General features: G+C 40.8%; 1 long non-coding RNA gene across 1 annotated transcript; it reads right to left on the bottom strand.

The window, feature by feature from the left end:
- Positions 1-258: 258 nt before the first annotated feature.
- Positions 259-3,265, bottom strand: LOC115586059 (uncharacterized). Its single transcript, XR_003984802.1, has 3 exons — positions 3,248-3,265; positions 2,789-3,062; positions 259-398 (listed from the first exon to the last, which is right to left on the bottom strand). It is a non-coding gene; the product is annotated as an uncharacterized LOC115586059 (long non-coding RNA).
- Between the last annotated feature and the right edge of the window lie 6,485 nt (positions 3,266-9,750).

The raw sequence follows: 9,750 nt of genomic DNA, 5'->3' as shown, positions 1-9,750 counted from the left end.
AATTTCCTCGATAGACGTGACAGTTATTTACTAGTCTTAGCAGCTTCTACAGGTGTCGACTGAAATTATAGCAGCTGACAAAAACAGAATCAAACTGAGTACCAAAGCATCATCCCTTCACACGGTTCAACATTATTATTTCTGCTTCCGTATGTTAGCACAGGCCAGTTCTCTAACTAACCTTTATACCTGTCATACTTGTGCGTGCTTGCTGTGAGGGATGTTTACAGTGCGTCTTTGAAACTTTGTCTTGTTCAAGGTAACACCGATGGGTTGCCATGGTTTTCATAGTGAGCGCAGCCAATCCTCATCACAGCTCCCTCTTTTTTACACCTGTGTTCTCTTTCTCTCGTCTGTTTCTGCTCGCTCTCTTTAAGATAGTGGAAGGAAGCCAAGGTCTGAGGAGAGAAAAAAAAGAGACTATTTACAAAAACATATTCAGTGCAAAAGATAAAAGAGTCGTTTTTCATATGTTCGCACACAGATACACATCATGAAATTCGAAAAACACTCCATGTCTATCAAATGCGGGATGACAAAGACATAGGGCTCTGTCTTACACTCAGCGGAAAGCAGTGCACAGGGCACCAGAGTGTCATTGCTAGTTTCAGGCCGACACAGTTGTCATTTTCATGGCCAGCGCACACGTTGTGTAAATACCAAATTGACTGTCACCCACCTGTGCTCCCCTGGGCGTGTTGGCCTTAAAGTGAGGTGTGGTCAGAGGCACTGATGGCGTATTGCTATCTTGAAGCAGCAGCGCCATAGACCAGTGAAAAGCTGGTCTGAAGTCAAGAGCACAGTCTGTTTCCTGCTATCTAAAGGATGTACCCACACAGGCAGGTTCACACCGTTCATTTGAGAGGCAGCCTTCAGTCATTTTAAACACTTTCACACGGAGGATGTAAGCAGTACTACCACCCTGCTTGAGCACTTGAAGCGGAAGCATTCCGGAGCCGGCTGGATTCACATTGGATCCAATGGGGTGGCGGTGTGGGAGACACTCCATGGTCCGTGTGTGTGACGTGTTGGGAACCCCCGCTGATCAGTTTGCCAAAAGACGAAGCTGCTATGTTGTTGTGTGATTAGCATGCTGGTCAGCTAGGGATTGTTTGTCCTTATCGATGGATAAAAAATAATAGAAAACGACTTGAATGTGGCAGATGTTAATTAAAAGATTGCTGCGAATCACCTTCAACAAAAGCTTGATTTGAAGTCAGATGACTTATAGGACTACTCTGTGTTTTCAATCATCTTTCTGTCTTTCAAGTTTCACAAAATACAGCTTTGCACAACTCAAAATCGACGAAGGACAGACTGAGGGCTGACAAAATCAGGGGAAAAAAAGTAATTTCTTGTACTTGGAGGCCAGAAAGCTGGTCCAACCAGGCTGACAACTGAAAGATCAGAAAGAGACTGAACGTTTAAAAATGAACTTGACTAAAAACTAAAATGTTTCTCTTTTCTTGTAGACTAAAACTAATGCATATTGAGCTTCATTCATGAACCGTTCTTACGAACAAATTTGTTCTTAAGTCCCACTTACGAAGATTTTACGAAGATTGTGGCATTCATGAATTTTTTCTTATCTAGGATTTTTTCTTAGGCAGAACAAATCCTACGAACACTCAGGAGTACTCTTACGCACATTTCAGTGCGGAATGCTGGCATGGTTGTGTTTTCTTCTGTTGTGTAGTTCAATAAAATGCAATATTACAGTGATAATTCTGTCATATTTATTCATTTATTTATTCATTTCATATTTTTGGTAATTTACAAAGAATTTAAATTCTAAAATAAATTAAATGTGCCAATGATGTAAGATAAATCAAGTAAATTGGAAACATGCCATCAATTAGTAAACCCCCCACCCAACCAACCTATTTATACGTGGTATTTCTCCATCCAAGGCCCGCAAAACAATGGCAAATATATTGCTCCTGTGGCTTTCATCAATGTAAGAACACAGCTGCGAACAATTCTGAGGCTTACGAACGAGTTGGTGAATTTGACGTAGGGTTTTCTTAAGGAACCTCTTAAGAACAACTTAAGAAAGAATCTAAGAAGATTCCTAAGAAGATATTGGTGAATGAGGCCCATTGTCGTTAGAGGAATGAATCAAAATCCAAACGAAGACTGCTATACCTCTCTACTTGCTGTGTGGGCATTATTGTTTTATTTCTTCAGTTTCAGAAGCTGGCAAACTGTCAGATACCTAATTCTAATGTTGAAAAGTTTGGGGGGAGCAGCAGGGCTTCTGACACTGTTTCACAATCTAACAAGCCCTTACTAAGCACACTGACCACATATAAGCAACACATTTCCAAGTGTTACATACTTGTTGAATTCATTATTAATGTTTTATGTTTTCATGATGCTTTCATTACATTACTGTATGTCATTATGTTTGCAGAGAAGAAACGCTGCTGCCACCGATGTGTCAATAACTGAACTGGTTTGAAAAGAAAACAATAAACGGGACAAGGAGATGTAATGTTAGCAAAATAAAACATATTTTAAATTTCTCTCCCACATGTGACAAACACCAGCAACCAGGGACAAACTTGCCATTTGAATCACAGTGTCACAAAGGTACAGGGCCCAGAAGTCGATGACTATCAGCCATCGGCGGCCCAGTGCTAATTGCCACTTGCATGTTTCCTTCCTGTGCCGTCATACCAAGTGCATGGTGGACAAAGCAGGCTGTACCCTCCCTATGTTCATACGAAGGACCGGATTAGCACAGAAAGACATCTCAAAAGATATGAAGGAGATGAAAAACGCTTACGTACCTCCTGTGTCCTGATGTCTCCTCATCTCTGCCTCTTCCCCTCTCTCACACCTTCCTCTTCTTCTCTGTTCCGCATCCGCTCTTTTCTCTCCGGTGTCCTTGTGTTGTTCTGCCTGGGTCAAGGTTTGTGAAAGGTGGAACATCTGTTGTGTCATCAAAACTGCGTTCTCTCTCGCCAACTGCATACTTTTCTTTTGTCTTATTTTCTTCAGCCTCTCATACGGAAACATTCTGTCTTGAAGGAGGAGCAAGTAATGAAAACACCGGTGACCTTGAGGATGAAAGATTGCAGCATGGCACAGAGTTCTTTTGTGAGGATAGAATTCAATTCAGCTCAGTTCAATATTCAGTTAGACGCAGTTTAATTTAAGGCACTTGAGGTGGATGCCACAAACCTCTGCGCAAATGAGACATAAAGACCAATGAAATAAGTATGAATGATAATGTGAAGATTACCAGTCTTATTTCCAGAGATGTTCTCCATTACGGAACCTAAAAGAGACAGCGGGAGAGAGGAGTCGCTACGCAATTTGAACGTAAAGACTTCAAAATTCTGTAAATTATACTTTACATCATATGAGGACTGGGCCTGCTGACCAATAGGAGGAGCCCATTCCTTTCTCAAAGTAAGTTACAAATAATGTGCTTGAGTAAATGTTGTAATGTGTTAACAGTAGGTACTTTACAGATTGCACGGTGCATCTGAGCCGAAGAGGCGCAATTTTAAACTCATGTATTTTATTCAAAGTCCAATCATCAGAAAAATGCTGAATATTGGATGTGATGATAAGTCAAGGTAGGTTATTGGTCAACACACAGCATACAGCATAGACACACATGTATACCTGTTATTTATATATATCTGTTATTTACTTGTACTTGATACTTAAAGGGATAGTTGGGGTCCTTTGGCGTGGGTTGTATTGTCCTCTGCAATAGATGACCGGGTCAGCTCTCCCCCTGTGTGAAGAATCAGCGTGTAACACTGACAGTGAAGAAGACACTCCTAAAAAACAAATATGTCTGTCTACAAGTGTATGCTATATTTTGAACATTTTGATGCGATGTATTATTTGTATCTGTGACTTTCACCAAAGTCACATTTTAACATAATATCATTACTTTTACGTAAGTATGACTTTGGGGTGTTTTTTTTACATCACCGCTTATTAGCATTTTTTCAAATAGTTATATTTCATTACTAAGTCAAGAATACTACACATGTAATTTCATAATAAATATCATATACTGATATTGGCAGGTCACTCAAAACTTTTTTCTAAACTCTAAGAAGAACTGAACAACGTGCAACCGCTTTCATTTTGAGAAAAGGATTCATTTTCCGCTGTACAGAAACACACTGTTTGCGACAAACTCACAAACACCTACACACACTGTCGCTCTCTATCACACACACGCATACACACACACACACACACACAGAGCTGTCTCTGTTACCGCAGGTGTTTGGGCTCTGACAGAATTATGTTATCAATTCCAGGAGCGCTCATCGATTCTGAATTGCATGTATGTGTACAGTATGCGTGTGTGTGTGTGTGTGTGTCAGCGAGTCATAGAAAGAGAGATTAACCCGTCGTCTCCTTCTTTCAATGCCTCCCTGTCTTTTCATCCTTCTCTATCTCTCCCGGGCTGCTGCAGTTGATTCTTTTAATGGAAAATTCAAACAGACCATCCCTTCTTTCTGCCTTTCTCTCCGTCTCATTTCCCACCCCGCCTCCTTTTCTTCTGTCCGCTCTCTCTCTCTCTATGTATATACAGTATATATATATGTACATATATATATATATATATATATATACATATATATATATATATATATCTTTCTCTCTATCTCTCATTCTGACTCTCTCCTTCTAACCTGCCAAAATATCACAAAGCGTCTTTCCCCTCTCTGTCTCGCTGTCGGCCTCGCTGATCAATGCGATGGAAAGGCCAGAGAGAGAGAGAGGGGGGGGAGGGAGGGAGGGTGGGGAGGCGGAGAGAGGACGGGATGAAGGGAGATGGAAAGCATTAATAGAGCGGAGGAGAAAGAACGAAAGAAGAAGTAGATCTTTTTCTCAGCCTTTGTATCTTCTTTCTTCCGTCCATTCTTTCACCCCCTGCCCTGTCTTCCCTCTCCTACTGCCCCTCTCCCTCAGCTCTACGGGCCAAATGCCACTCAGATGATGCCAGCCATCGCATCAGCGATCACTCTGGGGGAGGAAGAGGATGCAATGGCAATAACAGAATAGGAAGGAAGGAAGAATAGAAATAGAAGAAGAAAGCAACACAAACTAGATGCAAGTAAATAAGCTGGATTAGCCTTGTTAGTTTATCTTACCATAGCAGCTTAGACTAAACCATTACAGGGAGACAGCTACCTCCTTTAATTTTTTTGGTGAGCCAAAATGTTTGCAAGAGAAAACAAGGGTGTCTGTGTCCTTATAAACCTTCATTGTGGTTTACAAACTCCCCTGTTCAACTCTGACCTACAGTTTGCAAACTGTTTGCATAGATGGTTTATTGCCATCATTTTGGGTGTGCTCACTTTTGACTTTACATTCAATAAAAGCAGTTATTTGCTTGATTTACAACCTTTTTGGTATTTAGATTACACACTGAAAGCATCTGACGCTCGTGTTTTGAAACCCACATATTAATTTAAAAAGCATCAAAAGCGGTTTGAGGTGTGTAAAACCGCCTTGACGCCCATACTCCGCCCTCATTTCAATTTTGAAGCGTCAAATGAGGAAACAGTGAGCATGGCTTCCTTTCTTCAGCCACAGCACCCGTTTGGAGAGAGCCGAAACCAAATTCAGGTATTGCTCAAACGTATGACAGTTCTGTAAGACTGAGGTTAATGTGAATGTCATTCAATCATTCAATATTTATTTGTACAGCGCCAGTTCACAGCAAGGTAACTTCATGACACTTTGGAATTCGAGCAGGTCTTGACCATACTCTTTGATTAATTTACAGAGGCCCAACATGTCTCCCATGAACAAGCACTTGGTGACAGTAGCCAGAGAAATATTAAAAATACTAAATACACAATCAAAATGGTTTTTTTTGTATTTACATGTGTAAATATGTGTGTCAGGGTATATGTATGTATGCATGACCAAAAATGTATGTTACTATAGAGGAATATGATATCCACATATAAATAGCTACTTTTCCCATAATCCGGCTGATTCCATGGCATTTTAAATGTGTTGCTTGCAGTGCACAACAGGAGCATGTGTATGGGTCCGTCAACGAAAGGAACACCCAGATTGTGCTATACTGGAGTTCTCATTGAACTTGTCTCTGAGTATTCTTAATTTTATTCTGAATGCAATGCCGACTATGAATTACATGCACTGACCTTTATAGTACGAGCTGCATCATAGGAAGATACACAGCACGATGTGTTGCACATTTGAAAACATAAGTCATAAAACGATGCTGTGGTACAACAAATCAGATAATTGGGAGCCCTGATACACAACACCTGTCAATAAAAACAGTTAATATCCATACATCACTTTTAGCTATCAGTATTTTTCAAGTCAGGGATAAGAGCTCACTTATCTTTGTTGTTGTGAAGGGAATGATGGGAAGCCAGCGTTGCACTGTATATCAGTTGCACTCGGTCAAATGGAGGAGAGGTATCTGTTTTGTTCACGTAGCGCTTCACAAACCTTTTCTGTTGACATTTTCTGGAGGAATAAAAGAAGTAATAATTGTATGTGTCGTCACATCGAAGTTTTGGCTTGTGTGTTACAGTGTATTGAAAACATTTCCTGCCCCTTCCATATCCACCACCAAACGAATAATTATAGTCATTTTAGAAAAACAGCCCAATTAGGGCGGTTGTCAGTGGAAATGAAACTCTATTATCAGCAGCTTTCAGGCAATACATTTACATAACATTAGATAGATAGATAGATAGATAGATAGATAGATAGATAGATAGATAGATAGATAGATAGATGATTCAGTTATATGAGTGAGTCATCTACCCTTGTGGTTTCCCCAACAAACATCAAAATGACCTAACTGACCAATCAGCTTAGTGACATTAGCACAGTGATTAGCCGCCAGCAGCGCTACCAGGCTACACCAGCAGCTCTGCAGACAAGGATGTGCGTGTGTGTTTATTCACTCAAGACACACACTAGAGCACGAGTGTGCGGACAGAGACGGGTAGACGTGCGTCTGTAGCGTCACATCATATGTCATAGTGTCTGTCTGTGCGCGTAGGGAGGTTAAGTGGGCGTGCCGATATGACCCTGACTGGATGACAGAATGCTCCATCTTCGTCCCCTGGGTTCCGCAAACCGAAGGAATGATTGTCTATGGAAAGTGTATGACTGAAATCCACAAATGTGTATACCCCTTCTCCAAGCTATGGAAGACACATGTGGATATATAGCGGTTGGTGCTTTTCATGGCTGGATTCACCATGCTAGGTGATGTTTCTCTTGCTGCTTGGCCAGGGAAAACATTGCTTGTGATTGCTTGTGAAACAGAGCATGCTGCACAGTTTTTTTGTTGTTGTTTTTTTTACTGCAACTGTGTACAGTAAATTCTTCTGTTGTTTTGTATGTAGACCGTATATTGTTGTATATGCAACTTTGTGTTGGTTGGGTATACACTGTGTACATTGATTTGTGGGAAAAATAAAATATATCTGTTACCGTGTATTTGTGTGTTCTGAGTAGAAAAACAATATTCTCAAATATTTTACAACACACTTATGTATGTACTGACTGTAGTAAGTGTAACTGAACAAAAAAGGCCTAAGTCATTATGATGAATGAAGAAGTGTTGTCCATTCATCATAGTGTTTTATATAGAGCACATCAGTGTTCAACTGGTTCTTATAAATGTCTATTCATTGGATGGTTTGTGTGTGTCATTTGAAAACCAAATACCATTTTGAGAAGAAATAACATTGTTTTGAATGTAAAGTTTCATTTTGCAGGAGAATTGAGGGGTTTTGCCCATTGTGTGTGTGATTTTTGATTTGTGTGTAGAGTTCTGAGAGTATGAGGCATGCTTTCAGAAAATGTGTGTAAACAATCGAGAAAAACTGTAATAAGAGACTTTTAGACAGGCTGGATAAGAAAGTAAAATGTAAAAGCGCAGTGCCAAGGTATCAGACTTTTATCCTTTTCCCAATAGAACAGTAACATCATCTATAAGTACATAAAAAAACAAAAACAAAGCATCTTTAAAAAGAAAATAAATAAGGGCGGGGGCGCACCTGGCACAGAAAGTCATGATACGTATATTCATAGTGAAGTGAAAGCACTTCACCACATTTTGTCCATTGGAAGGGCTTTTTTTGTGTGTGGGGCACCAGGGAGAGCGATCGCCAGGCCCCTGAACCCCCCTTTGAGTCCACCAGTTGTCAGATTGATCCTCTTAAATCACCTCTGCTTAAACAGCCTGGGTTCAAACTTTCTACTCGAATAAGAGCATTTTTTAGACATCACTAGTTAATGGGCTGATATGCCCACTAAGAAAATGATCAAAGGGCTGGAATGAGGTTGTTAAAGGGTCAAAATCAGGCCACGGGCCCCCAGTTGAAAAGGTCTACTTTATGGGATGTTAAATGAGCATCTAATGTGTTCTTGCTGCATCGTATGTTGACTCTGTGTATGCAAGGACAGTCTGAGCTGGCCCATAATGCTTTAATTTAGTAATGCTGTTGTGTGCATTTCTCAGTAACCTCTCTTCAACCGTGGACCCCACTTTTTAAATGGTGACTGAGAATTAATTCTGGTCAAAACGAGGAATTATAAGACTCTGTCATCTCCTCCCTTCTCCGCCACGCGCCTGGCCGGAATGGTCCAGAAATGTCATGTCCGGCCGCTAATGAGGTGGGAGTGTGTGTTTGAGTGTGTGTGTGTGTGTGTGTGTGTGCATGTAGAGGCTAAGGAGTTTAGGGCTTGCATGCCCACAGAGGTAGGAGTGAGCGCACACACACTCACTGACATTTAGCCGAACCATCGACGATTTTGTTTCAGTGTCTGGCCTTCAGACTGCCCGGTCCCAATTCTGTCTCGCTCTCTCTCTCACACACACACACGATTTTTCCTTTTTGTCTTACCTTCACATTCACACACACCTCCTTATATTTTCTGATGTACTCTCTTGACTTCTACCCGTCATTATTATTCTCTCTTGAACTTCAGCTGACAGTTCCTGCCTCTTTCTAACTGCACCCTGAGCACTGACATACGTACACACTGGGAATCCTGACGACACAAGTACTTAATTTTAATACCTCATCAACAGACAATAACCTGGACCGCTTTGATGTGGACTGTGCGCCGCCTGGGTCGTGTTTCCATTCAGAGCCGTTTAACTAACTGTGTGACATTCACTGGTCCCATGGTTGTCTTTTGAAGATAACTACATTCCACTATAACTCTTATTTTTAAAAAGAACATGTGAGAAAATGTAGGTGGAGCCAAAAACATTTTATTTACATATAACACAGCTAAAGACAGATGATGTGTTCTAAAAGAACTAAGAATCCCAACAGTAGTGTTCAGATACTGTGGACCAAGATTTATTATTTACATGAGCCCCAGTTGCACACAACTTGATGAAACAAGACAAGTCTGCATGCTCTCTTCTCGTTTCGAGCCAATGCATCAGAGGATAAAAGCTTCGACTTGACTTCAGGAAAGAAAGGCATTTCGTCCGGGCGCTTGTCCTTGTTGATCACACTCCGGGAAATGTAGATATGCTGTCAGTGCTTTTCGTCTCCAAACACATTCGCTTTTACACACGTGACATTAAGAAACTAACAGGAAATACAGTGTATTCCTGAAGTGGGGAATGTACACAATTCTTGTACTAAGTTGCTTTCCAGGTGACAATGAGTCATTTCTGCCACTTAGAGTAGTTTGTGTTATTGATTTTGTGAGAGATCCAGAAATAATTCTTCATGACCCACTCTG

This window comes from Sparus aurata, chromosome 8, assembly GCF_900880675.1.
Source record: "Sparus aurata chromosome 8, fSpaAur1.1, whole genome shotgun sequence".
NCBI classification, from domain to species: Eukaryota; Metazoa; Chordata; class Actinopteri; order Spariformes; family Sparidae; genus Sparus; species Sparus aurata.
This window is presented reverse-complemented; position numbering and strand designations above follow the sequence as displayed.